The sequence below is a fragment of the Arvicola amphibius genome, chromosome 3 (genome assembly GCF_903992535.2).
Source record: "Arvicola amphibius chromosome 3, mArvAmp1.2, whole genome shotgun sequence".
Classification (NCBI taxonomy): Eukaryota; Metazoa; Chordata; class Mammalia; order Rodentia; family Cricetidae; genus Arvicola; species Arvicola amphibius.
Genome location: NC_052049.1, coordinates 150,385,113 through 150,407,395, shown reverse-complemented (window position 1 = coordinate 150,407,395; position 22,283 = coordinate 150,385,113).

Genomic DNA, 22,283 nt, shown 5'->3' with positions numbered 1-22,283 from the left:
CTGGAAACAACCTAGATGCCCTTCAGTGGAAGAATGGATGAAGAAAGTGTGGAATATATACATATTAGAGTACTACTCGGCGGTAAAAAACAATGACATCTTGAATTTTGCATGCAAATGGATGGAAATAGAAAACACCATCCTGGTTTAATAATTTAATGCCCTTCAAGTAACAGAAAACTCATGTCATATCTGACTGATTTTTTTTTTCAGTTTTTATTGATGGTGTTATTTGGGGGTGGCTGTGAAGTACCCTAAGAGCTTGTAAATAGGGGAGATGAGATTATTCTTTGAGAATTAAATTATGAAATCAATAGAAAATAGATAAGAGTAGAACTATAGAGCCACCTGAAAAAAATGATTTGTTGGCAGTGTAAGAGCAGGACATGGCTGGATGCACGATAAGTCGAAAGGAAAATATAGTCAAGGGAGAGGATCCACAGTCATAAATTGGGGGCAGTTAAAGCAGAGGAACAAATATTGGCTGCACTCATCTTAAACTCAGAAGAGCTTACTGACCAGTAGCTTTTTTGTAGATATTCAAGCTCCAGGGAGTTCTCCGGATTAAGTAACTCATGATTCATGCTCATCAAGGAAGCTTCTAATTGAAGACTAACTTTTGCTGACCATCTGCTGATGTGAGTGTTTAGCCGAAGCAGGCAAACTGTATTCCTATTTATAAATTTGTTGCTGTTCTGATTTTTTTGTTTTGGTTTTTCAAGACAGGGTTTCTTCTGTAGCTTTTTGGAGACTGTCCTGGAACTAGCTCTTGTAGCCCAGGTGGGCCTCGAACTCATAGAGATCCGCCTGCCTCTACCTCCCGAGTGCTGGGATTAAAGGTGTGTGCCACCACCACCCGGCTTGCTGTTCTGATTTCATAGATCATTCTATTAGTTGAATAAAAGCTATGCCTGAGGGACAATTGACTCTTGGGTTTTTAAGCATATGTATCTCATTGTCAGAACCAGTTACTTCGAGAGTTTAGTATTTGGGAGGCCTCGGAGATGGAGTTATAGATACAGAGAGGTGGAGGTAGAGAGGAAAGTAGAGGTAAGGATAAATTTCTCATGGGACTCAATGTAATATTGCCTTCATACAAGACAAGAGTGGATCTTTTATTGTTCTGATGCTTGAGAAATACTCAACACTTGATCTCTGTAGTATATTTTGTTTATGATCAATTCTTTCCCTTGGTGATCAAGTCTGCTGTTAACTCAATAATGAGTAGACTCCTCTAACGGTTTTCATTTTTATCTAAAAGTAAATATCCCCCTTCGTCTATCCCTCTTTTAATTTCTCCTTTTGCAATAAAAAATGAAGAGCCCCCATGCATGAAAGCCTTTACTATCACAGCCCCCCCCCCGGTTACTACTTTAGATATATTTTTTAAAAAATTTATTAGATTTTTATAAAAATACCAATCCAAGTTCCCACAGCCTCTCCTCCTCACATTTCATCCGCACACCCTCCCACACCACCCCCACCTAATCCTTTGTGGAAGGTCCAAAGCCCTCCCTACTGTATCTAGGCTGAGCAAGGTATCATCCAAAGATAATAGCATCCCAAAAAGCCAGTACATACAGTATGGATAAATCCTGATGCCACTGCCAGTTGCCCCGCAGTCTGCCCCAGCCATGCAACTGTCACCCACATTCAGAGGGACTAATTTGGTTCTATGCTTGTTCCTTCCCAGTCCAGTTGGAGGTGGTGAGCTCCTATTAGCTCAGGTAAACTCTTTCAGTGGGTGAACCCATAATTGTCTTGAAATTTTTGCCCATATTCTCATTCCTTCCACTCTTCAACTGGACTTTGGGAGCTCAGTACAGTGTTCTGATGTGGGTCTCTGCCTCTGTTTCCATCAGTTGCTGAATGAAGGCTTTATGGTGATATTTAAAATAATCATCAGTCTGACTACAGGGTAAGTTAAGATTGGGCCCTCTCTCTTCCATTGCTTAGGGTCTTAGGCAAAGTCATCCTTGTGGATTCCTGGGAATTTCTCTAGAGCCAGGATTCTGCTAACATTATAATGGTTCCCTCAATTAAGTTATCTCTTTGCTTGCTCTTATCTCTGTACTTCCTCCATCTCGACTATCCCATTCCCCCAAGTTCTCCTCAACCCTCTCCTTATCCCCCCCTCTTTCCCTTCTATTCTTTATTCCCTGCCCCTCATGCTCCCAATTCTAGCGGCAATCTTGTCTGTTTCCTATTTCCAGGTGGGTCTATATATGTTTTTCTTTGGGTTCACCTTATTACTTAGCTTCTCTAGGATCATGAACAATAGGCTCAATGTCCTTTGTTTATAGCTAGTATCCACTTATGAGTGAGTACATACCATTTTCATCTTTTTGGGTTTGGGTTACCTCACTCAGGACAGTGTTTTCTAATTCCATCAATTAGCATGCAAAATTCAATATGTCATTGTTTTTATTTTTTTAACCGAGTAGTACTCTAATGTGTAAAATGTGCCACATTTTCTTTATCCATTCTTTGATTGGCGGGCATCTAGGTTATTTCCAGGTTCTGGCTATTACAAACAATACTGCTATAAACATAGTTGAACAAATACTTTTGTAGTATGATTGAGCATATTTTGGGTATATGCCCAAGCGTGGTATTGCTGGATCCTGAGGTAACTTTATTCCCAATTTTCTGAGAAACCGTCATACTGATTTTCAAAGTGGTTATATAAGTTTGCATTCCCACCAGCAATGGATAAATCTTCCTCTTACTCCATATCCTCTCCAGCATAAGCTATCATCTGTGTTTTTGATTTGAACCATTCTGACACGTTTAAGATGGTTCTGAGTTGTTTTATTCGCATTTCCCTGATAACTAAGGATGTTGAACATTTCCTTAAGTATCTTTTGTCTATTTGAGATCTTCTGTTGATAATTCTCTGTTTAGTTCATTACCCAATTTTTAAATTGGATCATTTAGAATTTTAATGTTTAATTTCTTGAGTTCTTTACATATTTTGGAGATCAATCCTTTGTCTTATGTGGAGTTGGTGAAGATCTTTTCCCATTCAGTAAGTCACCTTTTTGTTTTTTTGACTGTGTCCTTTGCTTTACAGAAGCTTTTCAGTTTCAGGAATTTTCAAGGTCCCATTTATTTATTGTTGCTCTCAGTGTCTGTGCTACTGGGGTTATATTTAGTCTCCTGTGCCCATGCACTTTCTCTTTCCACTTTCTTTTCTATCAGGTTCACTGTGGTCAGATTTCTATTGAGGCATTTAATTCATTTGGATTTGAGTTTTGTGCGTGGTGATAGATATGGATCTATTTTCATTCTTCTACATGTTAACATCCAGTTAGATGCCAGCATCATTTCTTGAAATTGCTCTTTTTTCCATTGTATAATTTTAGCTTCTTTGTCAAAAATCAGGTGTTCATAGGTGTGTGGATTTATATCCGGGTCTTCAGTTTGATTCCATTGATCAATATCTCTATTTTTATGCCAATACCAAGCAGTTTTCATTACTGTAGCTCTGTAATAGAGCTTGATGTCAGTGATAGTGATGCCTCCAGAAGTTCCATTATACAGGATTGTTTTGGCTATCTTAGGTTTTCTTTGTTTGTTTTTCCATATTAAGTTGATTATTGTTCTTTCAAGGTCTGTGAAGAATTGTGTTGGGATTTTGATGGGAATTGCATTGAATCTATAGATTGCTTATGGTAGGATTGCCATTTTTACTATGTTGATCCTTCCTATCCAAGAGCATGGGAGATCTTTAAATTTTCTGGTAGAATTCTTAAAGCAATTTCACTCAACTATTCTTTATCCTTTCAATATCGGTGTGAAGCATGTAGAGAGAGAATGTTTTCTGTTTGTTTTTAATTTCAAAATTGGTATATGGTGGCTCAAGGAATTGGAGAATCTAAGTAACAGCCACTAATTTGAAGCATAGCTAAGAAATGAGAAGTAGCAGATAAAAATGCCTACAAATGTCAATCTCGTTCCTTCTGTTTACACTTTGCCTTGGATAGAGAATTGAAGAGAAATTCAAAAGGTTCCAAAAGCTAAAAATTGAAAGATGCTTGTTTTACAAAATATTCCAATTTTTGATTAAGTATGCTAAGAGAAGAGTTTATTCTCTTTATTCTCTTATTTATTCTCCAATTTTAATCTCTAGTTCTTTCTCCAATTTATTATCTCTGTGATGAGAATAATTTATTGCTCATCCATTTGTGAGATTTTATTTCCTCTTAAAACATGAACCTATGCTGTGTTAAATACTGTGATGGATGTTGGAGGTATGGGACAAAGAAGATTGAGTGGTTTGTCTCATAACATCAACATCTCAGCTACTATTCATATAGTCAAAAAGATCACCAGACTAGTGTAACTGGGGCATGGATCATTACCACATAAGTATGACTGTGGCATAAGCCATTACCATGCAAGTGTGACTGTGTCATGGACTATTACCATACAAGTGTGACTGTGGCATAGACCATTACCATACAAGTGTGACTGTGGCATAGGCTGTTACCACACACTTGTGACTGTTTCATGGACCATTACCATATAAGTGTGAGTGTGGCACAGACTTGAAATTTCAGAGATTTTTCTTTAGGGACTGACATTAAGTTGATGTCCTTTGTAGAGTAAGGCAGGTAGATTCAGGGCAAAGATGAGGAGTAAATCTCTTTACCTAGAAATAATGTTAAGTTTAATTTAAATATCTTTAAGAATAACAGAAAAAACTGAATTTTCATCACAGAGTGTCCATATTGAGCTTCTTGCATGAAAGAGATGAAGGTGGAGGCTGAAGCAAAGAGATGTAACTTCAAGTGAGCTAATCCTTGATAATTAATTAGTATGACTCCTCAGTTCATATTATCATACTTTATAGGATGCTTTGAATAAGAAAGGCCCCATAAGATTCAGGGATGCTGCATAGGATATTGTGTCTTCTAAAACGATTAGCTAGAGGTCCAAACTTAATTGTCTTAATAAGCCACTTAATCATTCATGACAGATGAGAGAAGCCACAGAGGACCCTACTCTAAAGCTTTCAGCTGTAAGTTTCTAAAAGCTCATTAGTGAAGCAGGAGGTTGAAATCAGGGTGTAAAATTGCTTTATCCAAAGACCCTGGTTATTATTAATCTACAGTTGTGCAGTTGCTTTATATTAATCCTTCTCAGTAGCATGAAGAAAATATGGAGTTCCCATATGAAGATAATAATAGGTATCATAATGACAAGATAAAATTCAACTGAAATTACTTTGAAAATCAAATTTAGACAATGACAGATGGAATAGATCTCATTATGAGTAAAACAAATAAGTAAAGACTCTGATTAACTGGGAGGTTTGAGAATGGGTTATTCTGACCTGTTATTAAAAATAAACTCATATCTTTTAAAATGATGTTCTCGTGCTTGCATATTTTTGACTAAAATAGCATGTGCTAGCAAAAGCAAAAGAAGATTCATAGAATAAACAGTAATATCCATTGATTTAGTTTAATTAATTAGAAGATCAGTTACCAATTGAATTTCAATATATTTTCTTCAAGTCATTTAAGAATGTATATATATATATATATATATAATTAAATGTATTAAAATATTTTGATGTAATACTGTGAATGATATTTCAGAACATACTTTATCAATTAAGTTTTGAATATGTTTACATCATACTGAACATCTTTGATTCTTTCATTTTATTTCTCTAAACTATTTTAATATACATCACATATTATTTAACAATTCTTATGTTTGATATCATGGAAATGGCTTTTTGTGCATTTAAAGCTTATAAATCTAATTTTAAAAACCTTATTCCTACAACTGGAAAACTGCTGAATTAAATAATATCAGTATTGAAATGGGTTTATAAGTATTTTAAGAGTGTGTGCTAGTGTAACTCATTTGTTTTTGAACCATTTTTATAAAGTTTGCATTAGCTTCTTGCTGCTCTTGCTTCCTAAGTTTCCATTTTAGTGCATCTGATAAACCTTAAACACTTTTCATTAATTAGATCTCCATGATTGACTAAATGATATATTTTCAGCTTTTCTCACCTAAAACCTTGAAATTTTGAGAAAATATACTTTAAAAAAAGATAGGCTAGAAGAGCAATAACATGAAGGTTAGGAAGCCATCAGCTCATAAGATTATTTAGGAATCTCTGAAAACAAGAAAATAAATGGCATTGAAATTTCAGAGGAAGAAAAGTCACAGTGAAATAACAGAAAAAGTACCAAGGAGGAAGCCCTCCCCCCAACCAGGGAGACTAATTCAAAGGCAATAGTGCATATGCTAAGCATGGAAGGAGGAGTCATCACCTAGAAGACTGTCAGTCACTTTAAAGGTTCCTCTTATGGGGTATGTCCTTTTGTACGCTGCAAATATGTGTTGCTTTCATTGGTTGGTGAATAAAGCTGTTTTGGTCAGTGGTCAGGCAGAATAGAGCTAGGCAGGAAATCCAAAGAGAGATACAGAGAGAAAGAAGGTAGAGTCAGGGAGACACCAAGTAGCCGCCAAAGGAGTAAGATACTAGAACATTACTGGTAAGCCACAGCCACATGGCAGTACATTGATTAACAGAAATAGTTTAATTGTGAGAGCTAGTCAGTAATATGCCTGAGCTACTGGCTGAACAATTATAATTAATATTAAGTCCCAGAGTGTTTATTCCAGAACTGGCAGGCAGGGGACAAACCTTCATTTATATTCCTCCATCTAATGGATCTTCTAAGTGTAATCTTGTGTCTGGAATGAATTCCAGGAACAAACAGGCTTGTGTGCGACATAGCAAGAAGCAAGCATAGAGTGTTGCATTGAGTATTGGCTCCACAGGGCAAGTTTGTGTTGCTCTCAATGCACCCCTGAGTATTTGAAAACTCTGAAATGTTGTCTACAGCTTATTTGTCTGATTCTCTATCCCTTCCAGTGGGCATCCTCAACTTCAACCATTAAGAATGATATTAAATAGATACTTTATTAATGTCTTTAGAAGATGAGTAACTTTCCTGCTAGTCTTAATTTATTATGACTTTATTATTGTTATGTTATTGTTATTATGACTATAACATTATTTATGGATGGATGTACAACTTTGTTAACTTTTCCCTGTTAAGCTTGCATATAATTTACTTTATATTGCAATTATAGTGAGTTTCATAGATTAAATTTTGAATATTAAATCAGTTTTGCATTCCTGATACATGCTTTCTGTGATTATACTGTATACTTGTATTTTGATTGATTTAGCTGATAATATTTCCTTAAGTATTTTTACATCTATGTCTAGGGGTATATTATAATATACTAGGTTTCAGATTAAAGTATAAAAATTAGTGTTTTCACATGCCAGTGGATGCCTACATACCCAAGAATATAAAGCCAGCCATTATTGAGCTGGATGAATTTTTAGGAAAATAAAGATGCAAAGTTGGGTGGGTATGGAATGGGGTTATATCTAGGAGGAGTTGGGGGAGGAGGGAGAAGATGGTCAAAATATAATATTATTATAATTATTATAATATAATTCTCAAAAATGTTCAAGAATAAAACACATATAGCAGGAATGAGCACGATAAGCTAATTTTAGAAAATTAGTTCAATAATTGTTAGGTTTAATAGCTAGATAGAGGCTAAATACATCTAAAATGAAATAATATGTTCTGTTACAAAATACAGATCAGTGTGAAAAATAGTGTGTCTTAAAATTGACTCAGCAACTTTCAGTTATACACAGTCTAGTAGTTAATTACAGTCATTGTCTTGTGCAATCCATATCTTGAACTTATTTCTTTTGCCCAAATGAAATAACGTGTTTATATGACATGTCATTAAAATTAGTATTTTCTATATTTTACAAGAAAAAATAGTTCCCTTTTCTCCATCATCCTATTCTTTAACAGTAAAGCTACACATTGGCCAGTGTTATGACCTGAATATATGTGTTCTTCCCTAATTCATATGCTTAATATTGAAGTTCCAATAGTTTTATGGGATGATGCCTTCTGGAATATATTAAGGTCTGATCATAGTCTTATAAACACGGGCTATTTGTCAACAGGCATTGAATCTTCTGTCAAATTGATTTTGGATTTCTCACCATCAAACTGTAAGGAATAATTGATATTGTTTGTAAATATTCTAGTTTCCCAAATGGAGTAATGCAGATATTGGCTGTGACAGTGGTGTACTATTGTAACAAGTGAAAAACATTGGGGTGGCTTTTAAATAAGAGGAAGGACAAAGGCTTTGGGTGTTTCTAGATGTGTCCTGGAAAAGAACCCCAACTCCTGCAGTTGGGACTTTGCAGAGAATTGAAGAGTGCTTGGAAAGAGGATTGGTGTGGGACAATTGTCTATATTTTGTCAATTTTGTTTTAAATAAATGCTGATTGGTCAGTAGCTAGGCAAGAAGTATAGGCGGGACAACCAGACAGGAAGTAGAGGTGGGGCAATGAGAACAGGAGAATTCTGGGAAGGAGGAAGCCCATTCCTTCTCAGTCCTGTCCAGATACTGAATAAGCAAGATGTGACCTGCCCCACTTAAAAAAGATGCCGAGCCATGTGGCCAACATATACTAGAATAATGGGCTAATATAAGTTATAAGAGTTTATAAGAAGCCTGAGCTAATGGGTCAATCAGTTTATAACTAATGTAGACTTCTATGTGATTCTTTGGGACCTCACAACTGTGGGAACTGGGCAGGACAGAAACCTCAGGCAACAGAGGATCGCTATATACCAAGCCACATATACCTGTGAATTTACAAAAGCATCAGTGAGCAGGCCCTGGTAGGAATTTTGTTAAGGTCACAAATGGAAACAAGAAGCCTGCTGCTAGGAACAGGAGGGAAGACAGATCTCATTATAAGGTGGTAAAGAACCAGTGAACTGTGTTTCTACCCTAGTGTTTTATCGAGACTAGATGAAATTGGATATTTCACAAAGAAATCTCCCAGCAAACTGGGCAATATGACTTCAGTTTGGAAATGCAAAGTACTAGAAGAGAGCACAAAGATAATTCATAATCCAGATGGAAGTACTCTTACAAGTTTGTAAAATTCTAAGTGACTGTATTGTAAAATCGACTGATCTGAGATGCATGCCACTCTCCTTTTTGAGTTCTCTAGGAAGAATGACATTCTAATGACTTATTAATCGGCTAATTTATTTGTTTCTAAAATGAGAGGTTTCTACACTAACATCAGCTTGAAACTTGCAGCAAGCCTTATTTTTATTATTATGCAATGAAAATATTTTATAATTTGTCCTGGGGTTTCTTCATTAACCCATCCATTATTTGGATATCTATTGCTATTTTTCTAATATTAAGGATTTTCTTATGTGGTTGTTACATAGTATGGCTATTAGTAGTTTATCTTTTTCAAATGTGTGTATAATGAATGTATGTTAATCAATTCCTTCTCCCAATTGCCTTTTCTTATCTTCTCTTTGCTGCTGTTTTCCTTTCTACTTCCAAATATGCTACTTCCTATTTCCTTAAAAATAATTAAATCCTGCATATAAGTGAAAATATGTAAAGTTTGTCTAAGTCTGATTTATTATACTTAACATCATTTTATGCTAGTAATGTCTATCTTTATTCTGTTGTGATCAGAAAAAGCAACTTTATATGATTTCATATACCTTTATGCAAATATTTTAATACTTCAAGTTTGCTATAATTTTGTGTGTATGATAACTGTGTGTGAGCATGGCCACAAATGTGGCAAGGCATCTGTATGGAAGTCAGGTTATAATACTGTGGGATGGGTTCTCTCTACCATTAATAGGTTCTGGGGCTAAAACTCAGATTGCCATGTGGAATAAAACTATTTCAACTGAGAATATCTTGGTAAGCCAATCAAAGTACCCTATTCTTGAGCATGGCCTGCTTGCAAGGCTGGTGGGTTTATTGGTCCATTTTGTTCAGGTGGCTGCCTCTGAATCTCCATATTTTTTATGATATCATTGAAGTTTATTTTTAGTCAGATTCAATATTAATAATATCCCCCAGGGGAGCTTTATGATGTCAGTAATAATTTACTTAAAAAATCTATATGCCTGCAATGCTATTAAGAAATGTTGCATGCTAGGATGAGTTGAGCTAGCAGGGCTACTTTTTATTGTTTTGTTTGATAACACTAGAGGCATGTTGGAGGAAGGTCACTCTATAAAATTCCAGGACTAAATAGTCCAGCAGCTGGACTTATGTGAAAGGATGACGGGAACACAGTGACACTAGCAACTGTGAAGAAGGTTGATAGATGAAAGCAGAAATGGAGTGAAACAGAAAATCTGCTTTGAAGTATTCTCTAACTGGGAATGACTTCACACATGAGAACAAAGGCAAGAACCACTTCTCTCATTTTCTCTTGTGTGACATGCCCTTGCTAACCAACTTTTGGAACCCCACTGGGTCACTTCGTGTTAGAATACTGGCACAATGAATATCTACTTTTTACAAACCGCATTTTAGAAATTAAGCAACAATTACAACATGACTTTCACATTGTGGGATTTTTCTTGACCACTGAGGACTTCATACATTTGAGAACTTGGAAGAGTTTGCAGATCTACTAAACACATGGCTTGTGAATTTTTTCTTTCTATTACACAGAATTTGTAGAATGTGACTGTTAAGTGTAAGTCTTTGTTGTTTATGTTTGACTCACTGCAGGACTTCATTCTCCATATAATATCTAGAAACACTTCCTTACTTGTAGGAACCACAACCCCCAGTGATGCATTTCTCCCAATAAGGTCATGCCTCCTAATCCTTCCCAAAGAGTTGTACCAACTGGGGACCAAGTATTCAAACATATGATGCTATTCTTATTCAAACTACTACAGAGGTCTTCAGTACCAACTCAGCATTGGAGTCCACTTCCCGGGTACATTTGTAGAGTGTTAGTGTCCACTCTAACACTATAGAAAACTGTGACCTTGAAGAACATTTGAAAACCAAACTGTTAAATGATTTGGAAGATTATGTATGCAATGCTTTTTTATTAAAGGGAAAATATCACAGTATTACAAGAGTTATGTTTTCTTGTATAGGCAGTGGAGGATTAGATAATTTTCTAATTTCAAAACCTTATGACATTACTATTCTTTGAAATTTTATATTTAAGTGATTCTATTATGAGCAGGAAATTCTGTTTTAACATGTTTCCATTCATATGCTTCATGACAGACATTAGAACATTAATGGAATCTGCACAACTAACCAAAATGCTTGTGGTGTCAAGATGAAGAGGACATCAGATGTCAAAGAGAAATGACAGCTCTCCCTCAGGCTGTTGTATTGCGATCAAATAATGGTAGAGCCCTAAGCCATCTCAGCATTTCCCAGAACCTGATATTTCATCCAGACTCTGTCAACACAGTTTGATCAATGTCTTCAAAGGAGAAGGGGAGGCAAGTGGATGATTAACTTGAAGCATTTGTCACTGAGACCAAGCTTAGAGAGATCCATGGCACTGTGATGGATGTCACAGGGAAGCCTCTTTGTATTTGCCAGTCAAACAGAGCCACTGTGAAAGTATTTAATGGTACAGGAGAATCCTCATTGTTCATTGTCAGTTTCTGTACTTTCTCTAGGCGATGTGAATATTCTTCAGTGCCAAAAGATATAACCAGCACAGGGAAGTTAGGGACAGAATGAAAGGAAAGACACATTCAGTTCAATTCACTGCTATTTCTGGCTTTCCCAGAGACCATTTCAGTCCCTCCATAATCCTCCAAAGTACCTGAATATATAAGAAACTGGGTAGCGGGGTAAGAGAGCAAACTTAATAGTCACTCCTAGACTTTCTGGGTTTCAGCTGAAGTTGCCACTCATGAGGCCTTCAGTTAGTTAAAAATTTATTCCAACTTACATTATTCTCATAAACGAGTGGGAATGAATAGGCCTATTTCATGGAATTTCACGAGGATTATTATACATTCCAATATCTGAGAGGCAGAAGGAAAAGCCTAATAACGGGAAAATACTTGTACTAATGCAATGCATTAGTGTGTGTGGGTACGTCTATATGGAAAGAAGGCCATTTGCACTGAACCTCTTCTTAGCCAGCCACTCTTCTGGATATAAAGCAAGGCAAATGCTAGCTATACTCAGCACTGTCTTTATGAACCAGATAAAATAGTCAACAACAATGATTTTATGTATGAACAAAAATAGAAAGTAGTTTTCTTTCACTGTTGTACAAATATTGCATTAATTAGCACTCTAGCAGAGAGCATCTAGTTATTAACTGTCATATAGAAAACATTGCTGTGCTACTGCATCAGCAGACTTTGACATCTTTTTGGCATATTAGTTGATGTTTAAAATAGTATAATGTGACACCAACATTTACAAACTGTAATTAGTTTAATAAAAATCTTCAGCTCTGTTCAGTTACTTAAAATATTACTAAATATATACTCTATAAGATGACCTTTCATTTTTGATAAATTAATTAGGGCTATTTGTGAGCAGTTTTAGTTCTACAGTCTAATATTTTGTTCATTTGTAGGACCATCCCAGCCATGGAAGCGACCCATCTGATGATGCTGGCTATGCAGGATTCATCACATTCAAGAGTGTTGGAGTTCCCATCTTATCCAAAGGAGGCAGTGTGCTGCTGGACTCTAGGAATCCCAATCTTTAGCTATAGGAATGGAAAATCTATCCATATCCTTGAATTAGTTAAGTTCCTCATTATAACAGATATGGGGGAAAATAAACAGAAAGAGAATGTATTCACACATTTACAGCCTGTAAAAGACAGGATAGAAAATAAGACAGAGAGTAAGGCGGGAAATGAGTAGGCACTGACATCACTGAAAATTTAGCACTATTCACTTAGCAATGATTCTTCTTTTTCTATTTGTTTGAGGAACACATTTAAAGGCAAACTTCACCTTGGCAGTTTTCTTAGGTACTTTTCTAATGCTGTGATAAGATGCCACGATCAAGGAAACTTATGGAAGTAGGTGACCACTTGGTGCTTACAGTATCTGAAGGTTAGAGTTTGTGACTAACATGGAGGGGAACAAAGCGGCAGGAAGGCAGGCATGGTGGAGCAGTAGCTGAGAGCTTACATATTGACGCATAACCACAAGGCAGAAAAAGACACTGGGAATGGCCCACGACCTTTGGAAACTTCAAGGTCCACACCCAGTGAGTCAATTTTTCTCACAAGGCCACACATCCCAATCATTTTAAAACAGTTCTACCAACTAGGACCAAGTATTCAAACACATTTTTTTTAAACCACCAAGATTTTCTTTTTAGGCAACCTTTTGTCGAGGCATCATGGGTGTGGCTTCCCCATTATTATTTCTTTTTTATTGATTTTATTGAAATATACATTTTCTCTGATCCCCTCCCTGCCTCTCTCCTCTGCTTCAATCTTCTTCCATGGTCCCATGCTCTCAATTTACTCAAGAGAACTTGTCTTTTTTTTACTTTCCATGTAGATTAGATCTGTGTACATCCCTCTTAGGGTCCTCATTGTCCAACATTCTAGTGTGTGGGATAAAATCTCACAGGGCCTTACCTCTCTAAAAATCTATAGGTAACTAATAACATTTAAGTAAGAAAGAATTAGTTATTCTCAGGGATGAATATTTTAATTGGTTATCCAATTAAATATGGTATGGCTTGAATTCACATACATATACTAAATGAACTCAGCTGTTTGTATTTACACACACACACACACACACACACACACACACACACACACTAATAGTAACCAAAGAAAAAGAGGCCATAAATTTGAGAGGGCCTGCGTGGGCATATGGGGAATGTCGGAAGGATTAAAGGGAGGTGATGTGATTATATTTTATTTAAAACATAAAATTTAAAATATTATTGGCAACTATCTCATATCTTTAACTCATTAGACACACATTTAGCTTAGTGTTGGTCATTAAAAAGTTAGACAAATGAGCTTAGATGTGCCCTGTGCCATGGATTTGTACATCTTGAGAAAACATTTGGTAACTAAGAACTTGTAGATAAATTTGAAACCGAAATTTTTAACAAACATTCATAATAGTTTAATATCTTGTAATTGTAGACAAAGTTATCTATAGAACTTGGGAAATTTTATTTTAGGTGTGTCTTATGGTCTGTTATTTGGAGCAGTAGGAACACTGATTTCTAGGGAAGCTTCAGGCATGGATGTCTGCTTGCATGCTAATACACTATTGTCCCTCTGTGTCCTCCCTTCTTGCTGATGGTGTCCTTGTCTCAGCTCACTGCCAATACAATTTCCTTTCGTTTTCAACCTCTGAATCATTCAGATGGGCTATCTGTTCATTATCCATATCAAATAGCACTGTGAGTTATTTGTGCTCGTCCACAGGAGTGAATCAAATTAGAAAGCATGTGGAGAAAGGGACAGGGGAACTGAGAGCAGTTGGTTGCACAATTCCTGCTCTGTGTGGCTTTGATTTGAGATACCTAACATATGCACTGGTCAAGGACTGGTAATATTGGGGAAGATTCCCAGTTCTTGCAGTATCTCCTGAAATTTCTGCATATTAGGAAAAGAAACTGAAGGGCCGTAGCATCCACACAATTGTCCCTTCTTTTATTTTGCAGTTACAAATGTTCCTAGAGCTCAATCAAAGCAAAACAGACAAAAGAAGAAGCTGTCTTCATTAGATTTCTGGGCTCTGCTGGTGACTACTGTATGAGTTTTGATCAGTTGAATAAATTTTCTGGGCCTTGCCTGACAGATATTGGATAAAAACTTCTTCAGGTCTCAGGATTACAAGTTTAGTGACTCTTTTTAAAATCTTCTACTCTGGGAAGACAACAAAGAACAAAGAAATAAATGCCTTGAATTTTTTTTTTTGTTTTTTTGTTTTTTTGTTTTTCAAGACAGAGTTTCTCTGTGGCTTTGTAGCCTGTCCTGGAACTAGCTCTTGTAGACCAGGCTTGTCTCGAACTCACAGAGATCCGCCTGCCTCTGCCTCCCGAGTGCTGGGATTAAAGGTGTGCGCCACTACTGCCCGGCGGCAGCCTTGAAATGTTTTAATTCTTGTGAGAGGACACAATGTCAAAATAATTTAAAAATTTTGATTTAGGCAAAGTAAATTTCTTAATTTTGATCCCTCTTTGAAGAAACCTACTAACTTTACTTTGCAGTCACAACTTTCTTAGGATGGTTTCCCTGCTGTAACATCACTGTGCTAGTCTTGATATGCTTAAATAATGGAGGCTTTTTCTATATTATTGAGAGACATCTCCATAGCTCAAGAGTGTCTTCTCCTTTCCTTTCTTCCCCTTTTCTTTCTATCCATCCACTCACTGTCTGCTACACAGACTAAATATGGATTAAAGGAAGATGTGAGAATTAGCCTATAAGAGGCTACAGATAATGGGCCAGGCAGTGTTTTAAAAGAATACAGTTTCCGTGTAATTATTTCGGGTGTAAAGCTAGCCGGCGGTGGGTGGCGGGACGCAGCCCCAACGCTTCCTTCTACAGGTTGGCGCCCCGGGTGGTGGGACACAGCCCGCCGTTTCACACTACAATATACTAACTTTAATGGTCTGTTCTTTCCCTTTAAGAGACAAGCTTCACCCTCTCCCTCTCCTGTCCACCATGGAGGCAGGCATATCTTCTTTTTGCTTCCAGCCTGAGAGTCTTTCCGTCTCTTTATGAGGCAGCTTCTATGTCTCCCTTCTCTCCACTTCTCCCCTCCTCCTCTTCTTCTCTCTCTGATCTTCCCTCTTCTTCCCTTTCCTTCCCTAACCCACTAAATAAATACCCAGCTTCACTCTGCATGGCTTGTCTATTCATTTTAGTCTCTCATGTGCCACATGGCTGGGACCCAGCTGCCTTCATGGCCTGCCATGATCTCTGGACCTGCTGCCTGCCGCCACTCTTGTGGTGTGGTCTCAGGGCCTATTGTCCACTGCAGTCACTTGGGGATCTGCAGCATTTTTACTTAAACTGTAACACTAACCATGCAAATCTTAACAGCTGAGTATACATCATAGTCCCTACACACAAAAAGGAATGGAATTCAAGTACTGAAATCTTCTCTTAGCATGAATTTTGAAAAGTAAACAAATTTAGCCCTCGACTTCTTGTTATAAATTAGTAAGTAAACATATGTGTTATTCCTACATTTAGCTAAAATAATAAAAGCTGCAGAGCAGAGGAATTTTGTTGATTTTTATTTATTCTTTGAAAAAATCCATGCATATATATGATGCATGTTGGTCATATCCACCCCTCACTTCTGCCCTCCAGCATTACCCCTTGACTCAACCATCATCACATCTCTATCCCAACTTCATGTCCTATTTTTATAATTTGTGATTAATGAATGAATTTTAAGTCATTGAATCTAATTAGTGCTGCCTTTCATGAACATGGACATCAGTCATCTGCTTGAGCCTGGGGAACCAATAAGTGGTCACACTCTGAAAAAAAACCAGATTCTCTCTCCTTCAGCTGTTATCAGCTACCAATAGCTCCTTAGCTAGGAGTCCCTTCTGGAAATTAGTAGCATGTTTAGCTTCTTGGTCAGTTCAAGACTGATTTTTCTGTGCCTTGCAATCAAAGTATGTGATGAATTCAGCAGTAGGGTCTGACTGTCTAGTTATGGTGAGCAACTAAGAGCAATGGCATAGACTGTATAGTTTTGAGTACCGCTGGGATCTCTCTGACCAATAACTCATAGGCACAGCCCATGTCTTGTGGGTTATTAAATGAAAAATCAACCATGTTTGTTGAAACTGTTTAAATTTTTTTCTTTTATTTTTGAGATTAATAAAATTGCACCAATGCTCCTTCCTTTTCTTACTTCCAAGCCCTCCGATATACCCACTCTTCCTAAAGTAATCCAGACACAAACATACAAAGGCCACATGCTATCTCTCGTTAGAGACTCCTAGCTCCAAATCTTCAGATGTAAGTATATAGCCTAGAGTATCTGCAGAAACCAGAAAAATAAAAAGACAGTTGTCAGTATAGGAGAGTAGGCGAACAATAGAGATGAAATTACTGGGATACAAGTGAGCTGATCAAAGAAATGAGGATAAAGTGAGGGAGCTCTAATAACAGAAGTGGGGTATAAATACAGACAAAGGAGGGATGGGGTAAACTAACAATAACGATGACTGAAAATGTTATAAAGAATCATACTATCTTCCTAAAACAAGACCCATAATATACTTAAGTTTATGTATAAATAAACTTTAAATGAAATTTTCTCATCTAGACTGGCATGCTCCCTCTAAGAACCAAAGACAATCTAACAAAAATCCCAATACCAGACATGACAAACTCTAAAAAATTTTTAATTGCATTAAAAACAAGTGTGGTTTCATAAGGTTTCTTCATACATCCTTAGTTTTATTATTCATTAAGAAAATACAGGAACCAGTTAAATCATTTAAGACATTTGTAACTATATAATGACACAAACATCCAGCTTGAAATATTCCACAAAGTACCAAGGGAAAGTATAAACACAAACTGACCCAAAGATTGGTTCATGCGACCCTGGAGGCCAAGGTGAGAGGTTTCATGTTTTCTGAAGATAAAGAAGCCAAGGCAGTCTCTGCAGCAAAGATGAACAAACACATTTCTTCAGGCAATTCAGAAGCACAGTAACATGCAATAAAATATCTGTAACATTCTTGTCTATTAACACAAAAGAAAACAGAAAACCTAAAAGAACAATGAAAGTACTTGACGAAATGGAAAAACTATACAGCAATATCTTCAATAGAAGTAGATTGAAGAGAATGTTCCTGAACATTTAGGTGAATCAAAACTTGCAGATCATCTGTAGAGTACTAATGTGTTGGGTCCCTTGAGGACAGGCCTTCGCACCCCCACTTGATCTATTTTGCACTCTTGTGGTTGGTTGTTCCAAAAACAGAAACAAAAACAGAAACAATCTGTTGTTTTCAGCAATGTCTTTAAGGATGTTTACCCCTAAGCCATGTGAGTTACTGTGATGAGCTTCCTGCTTTTGCTGGCTCGGCCTCCCCTGCTGAGGGCTATATATACTGTGTGAGAAAATGGAATAAAGTCTTATCTGCAGAACCTGGAGTTGTGTTGTGTGTTAATCTTGATGTCCCTTGCTCAGAGAACTATAGTTACCATGCTGGCGCGACACTAAAGGTGAATCGTGAAAGTGTGCTATGCTTCTCAGAACTCAGTACCCACAAACAATAAAGTGAGATGCTCATGAGTCCTAAGTGGAAATGCATTCAAATACTTAAAAGTTAACAAAGAACGCTAAAAAAAGAAAACTCTGTCTATATTCCAAAGTATAGGTCATTGCTCAAGGACACTAGGGCACCACTATGGAACAATGAAGAATTCAAACATTACAAAAGTGGTCTGATCATCAGAATACAAAACAAAAATCTAATAAATTTTTTTTGCGTAGAAATATCTAATCGGAAGTAAAAACTGTCAGGAATAAAATCACTTTTAAGAATTTTGAGAACTCTGAAAATTTAGACACTAGATCTTAACCTGCGTCCATCTCGGAGAGGAGCAGCATGGAGACTCACCACGCGACTGCCTGAAGCGTCTCTCCCTAACTCTACTTCCTTGTTCCCACAATTCTGTTCTGTCTACTCCACCTACCTAATTTTCTGTTCTTAAAGGGCCAAGGCAGTTTTCTTTATTAATAATGAAAGTAACACATAGACACTCCTCCATCACTTCCCCTTTTTCTGTTTAAACAAAAAAGAAAGGCTTTAACATAGTAAAATTACATGTAACAAAACAGTTATCAAGCAAGTATTACAGTTACAATATTTAAATCTATTTTATCTTTTATCATAACTAAGGAAAACTATAACTATCTATTTATTCTTCAACTCCATCAAAGACTCCAGAAGGATACAATGCTACCTAAGTAAACAAGAAATAAGTAACTTATAAAACTCTAGAAATGACAGAGACAACTCGCTGCCTGGACAGTCACCCAAAGTTCCTCTGTACCGTTGGGGCATCCATCTTCGGGCTTCAGGCCCACAGTATCCAGCAGACATTTCCATGAAGCAGAAAAATTCCAAAGACAGTTCAGTCACTTTCTGCTGTGTCCTGCAGAACGTCTCGCAGACTCTTTCACGAATCAGGAACCCTGAGAGACCATCTCACCTTTAGGCAAGTTTAGCAGTCCTCTTTCTGTGGGTTCCTTGTGTCCAGTTTATGCAACAGTCCAGGCAAGAGCAGTTTCTTGCCCAAATGGCTAACAAACTCCATAAGTAGCCTCTTCGATGCCCATCTTCCTCTCGAAGTAGACTGGTGCTGCCAGGAGCAGACATGTCTCATTGTCATGAAAAACCCTAAGTTATTAAAAACATTAAATGCCATATTCTGCAGTCTTTGAAAGATATGAAGAATGTCTATCTAACTGAAATATATCTCTACATATCTAGAAAATCTAATAACATGACTACAAGCTTAACTATTATCAATGATTATCCATTAACAACCTATATTTCCTAATTATACATTACAGTTTTTAAAATGAACTACAATCACAATAGCTTAATCAAGATCAGAAATACATATACATATAACAAAATTGACCTTAAAATCTATACCAATGCAAATTCATATCTATATCATCTCCCCCTTTAAATGTAAAAGAACATTTATAAACAATATTCGGGAAAATGGGCGCAGTTTTTTCTCTCCAAACTGCTTCCTGCTGAATGGGGGCGCTGTTATTTAGGTCTTTCATGGTGTAACCTGTGTGCTAGGTTCCTCTCAGTTGGCAGTTGAGTGAAGTAATTTTTTGAAGATGTTCACAGCAACCTTTCAGGAGGGCGTGGTCTATCATACCATATTGGGATAGAAGCAATCCACAGAGTCTCGTCCTCTGTGAAAACAAAAGAAGAAACTCTTTTCCAAAGCATCATGTTCTTAGATCCAAATCCTGAAGTCATACCGTTAAGATGTCCATTCTGGTCTAGCCTGGCAGCTCATATAATGAAATGTCTCTCTGTAGTTAGCTCCTTTACAGTCAAAAAAATCAAAGAAAACACAACAAAATACATAATCCAGACTCTCTGTGAATTTTCCATTTTTACGTGGCTTATTTTTACTCTATCACTTTACTTCTTTTAATCTATAACTATCTGTACTCTGTCTCTTTAAAGACTTTAACCTTTTTTTTTTAAGGCATTAACTTTATTCTCTATATTTTCTTTTTCTCTCTTTTAAGCCTACGTGAGCCATTTAAAGGCCTTCTATGTCTGAATCTTTTCTATTGTGAATCTGTAATTTTTTACTATCCAGGAGCATTTCTTAAAAGGTTAACCACTTCTTAAAATCTTAAGTTGCGCCAGGGGTAATACGGTACTGCCTGTTTACAGCCAAGTCCAAACCTTAACTGCGCTGTTATTGTGGTAATTACGATAGATCCTGCCTGAGATCAGCACAGTTCAGCATGGCGGAGCAGAGCCAAAGCCGCTACTGCCTCAGTCATTTGGTGTCCCTGAGCTGCACACAGTTACAGGTACACAGTAGTCCACATTGGAGCTGCACTCAGCAGTTTAATTTTGATACTGAGCGTGCAGCACAGAAACTCTTTTAATCCAAGTCACAGCCGAATCTGACGCGCAGAGCAGTCTGAAAACACCTCTCTCTCTATGGCGGCAGGAATCCGCAAATGCTGTCCCGCTCGCCTAAGCCTGATTCCGCCATCTGCCCAGGTGCAGGAAGGGAGCAGTGAGCCATTGGCATGGTCTCAGAGAACTTTCTTTCCGATCCCAAGCGGGCAAGGTTTTTAAGTGGATTTAGTCACCACGTTGGAGCGCCAATCTGTAGTGTGAAACGGCGGGCTGTGTCCCACCACCCGGGGCGCCAACCTGTAGAAGGAAGCGGCGGGGCTGCGTCCCGCCACCCACCGCTGGCTAGCTTTACACCCGAAATAATTACACGGAAACTGTATTCTTTTAAAACACTGCCTGGCCCATTATCTGTAGCCTCTTATAGGCTAATTCTCACATCTTCCTTTAATCCATATTTAGTCTGTGTAGCACCACGAGGTGTGGCTTACCAGGAGAGATCTTAACCTGCGTCCATCTCGGAGAGGAGCAGCATGGAGACTCACCACGCGACTGCCTGAAGCGTCTCTCCCTAACTCTACTTCCTTGTTCCCACAATTCTGTTCTGTCTACTCCACCTACCTAATTTTCTGTTCTTAAAGGGCCAAGGCAGTTTTCTTTATTAATAATGAAAGTAACACATAGACACTCCTCCATCAGTATATAAGGAAAGCAGTCAAGCAAGATGCTTTAGTGGAATGTTTTCAGACCCACTCTCTTTTGAAGTTGAGATATGGCTTAACAATTATGTTAGAATCAAGTTTTAATTGAATATATTTCAATAGGATGTTGGTTACAGTTTAACATCAAAATATAAATTGTTAGCTAATTTCTGAGCCATGAAAGTTTCCTTTTTCAATTAACTTGCAAAAAGCCTTAGAAATATACACATAATATATATATATATATATTTAAATACTAAGTAATTCGATTTTGATTTTATCAAGTTCTCATTTCTTATGGTTCACAAAGAACTTCTTTCTTTTTTTTTTTTTTGGTTTTTTGAGACAGGGTTTCTCTGTGTCTTTCTTAACTCATTCATTATAGTAGCTATTTTTCTTTGTATTATATGTATACAATATTTTACATTTATATTTTGCAAGATTATGGGTGTAATTTTTCAGTCTTTATATAGTTTCATGATGAGAAGTGCTCTTGATAATGATGATATATAGGGAACTAATGTCCTGAGGTTGTATTCTGCAGCTCATTTTTGTGGCTCTTTAATTTTCAAAGTATATTTTTGTGCTGGTCCACTTTTATAACATGTGACTTTTTGTATTTTAGGCACCCACCTTGTATGTCTGTGTATCATTTGCACATCTGTTGCCTGGAGAGTCCAGAAGAGGAGCCTCAAAACTGGAGTAACCTATGATTGTGAGCTGCCGTTTTTGGGGAGGTGGGAATTAAACTTGGGTCGTTTGGAAGAGAAGCTGGTGATCCTAACCACTGAGGCATCTCTGCAGTACCACTATCCAAAATTATACCCTTTGTCTTATCCATCAGGTTATGCACTGTAATTTCAGAATTCTCCCATGGTAGAACCAATGCTCCAACAGGATCTGTTCTGTTAAAATTAACAATGTGCTTTAAAAGTCTGTGAGATAATAAGGAAAAGAAATTTAAATAGTTAGAATACTGAAGGAGAACAGGAAAACCCATAGAAGCTCATGTGGTTACTTTACTACAAGAATGACAGAGTAGTTTCATTATAT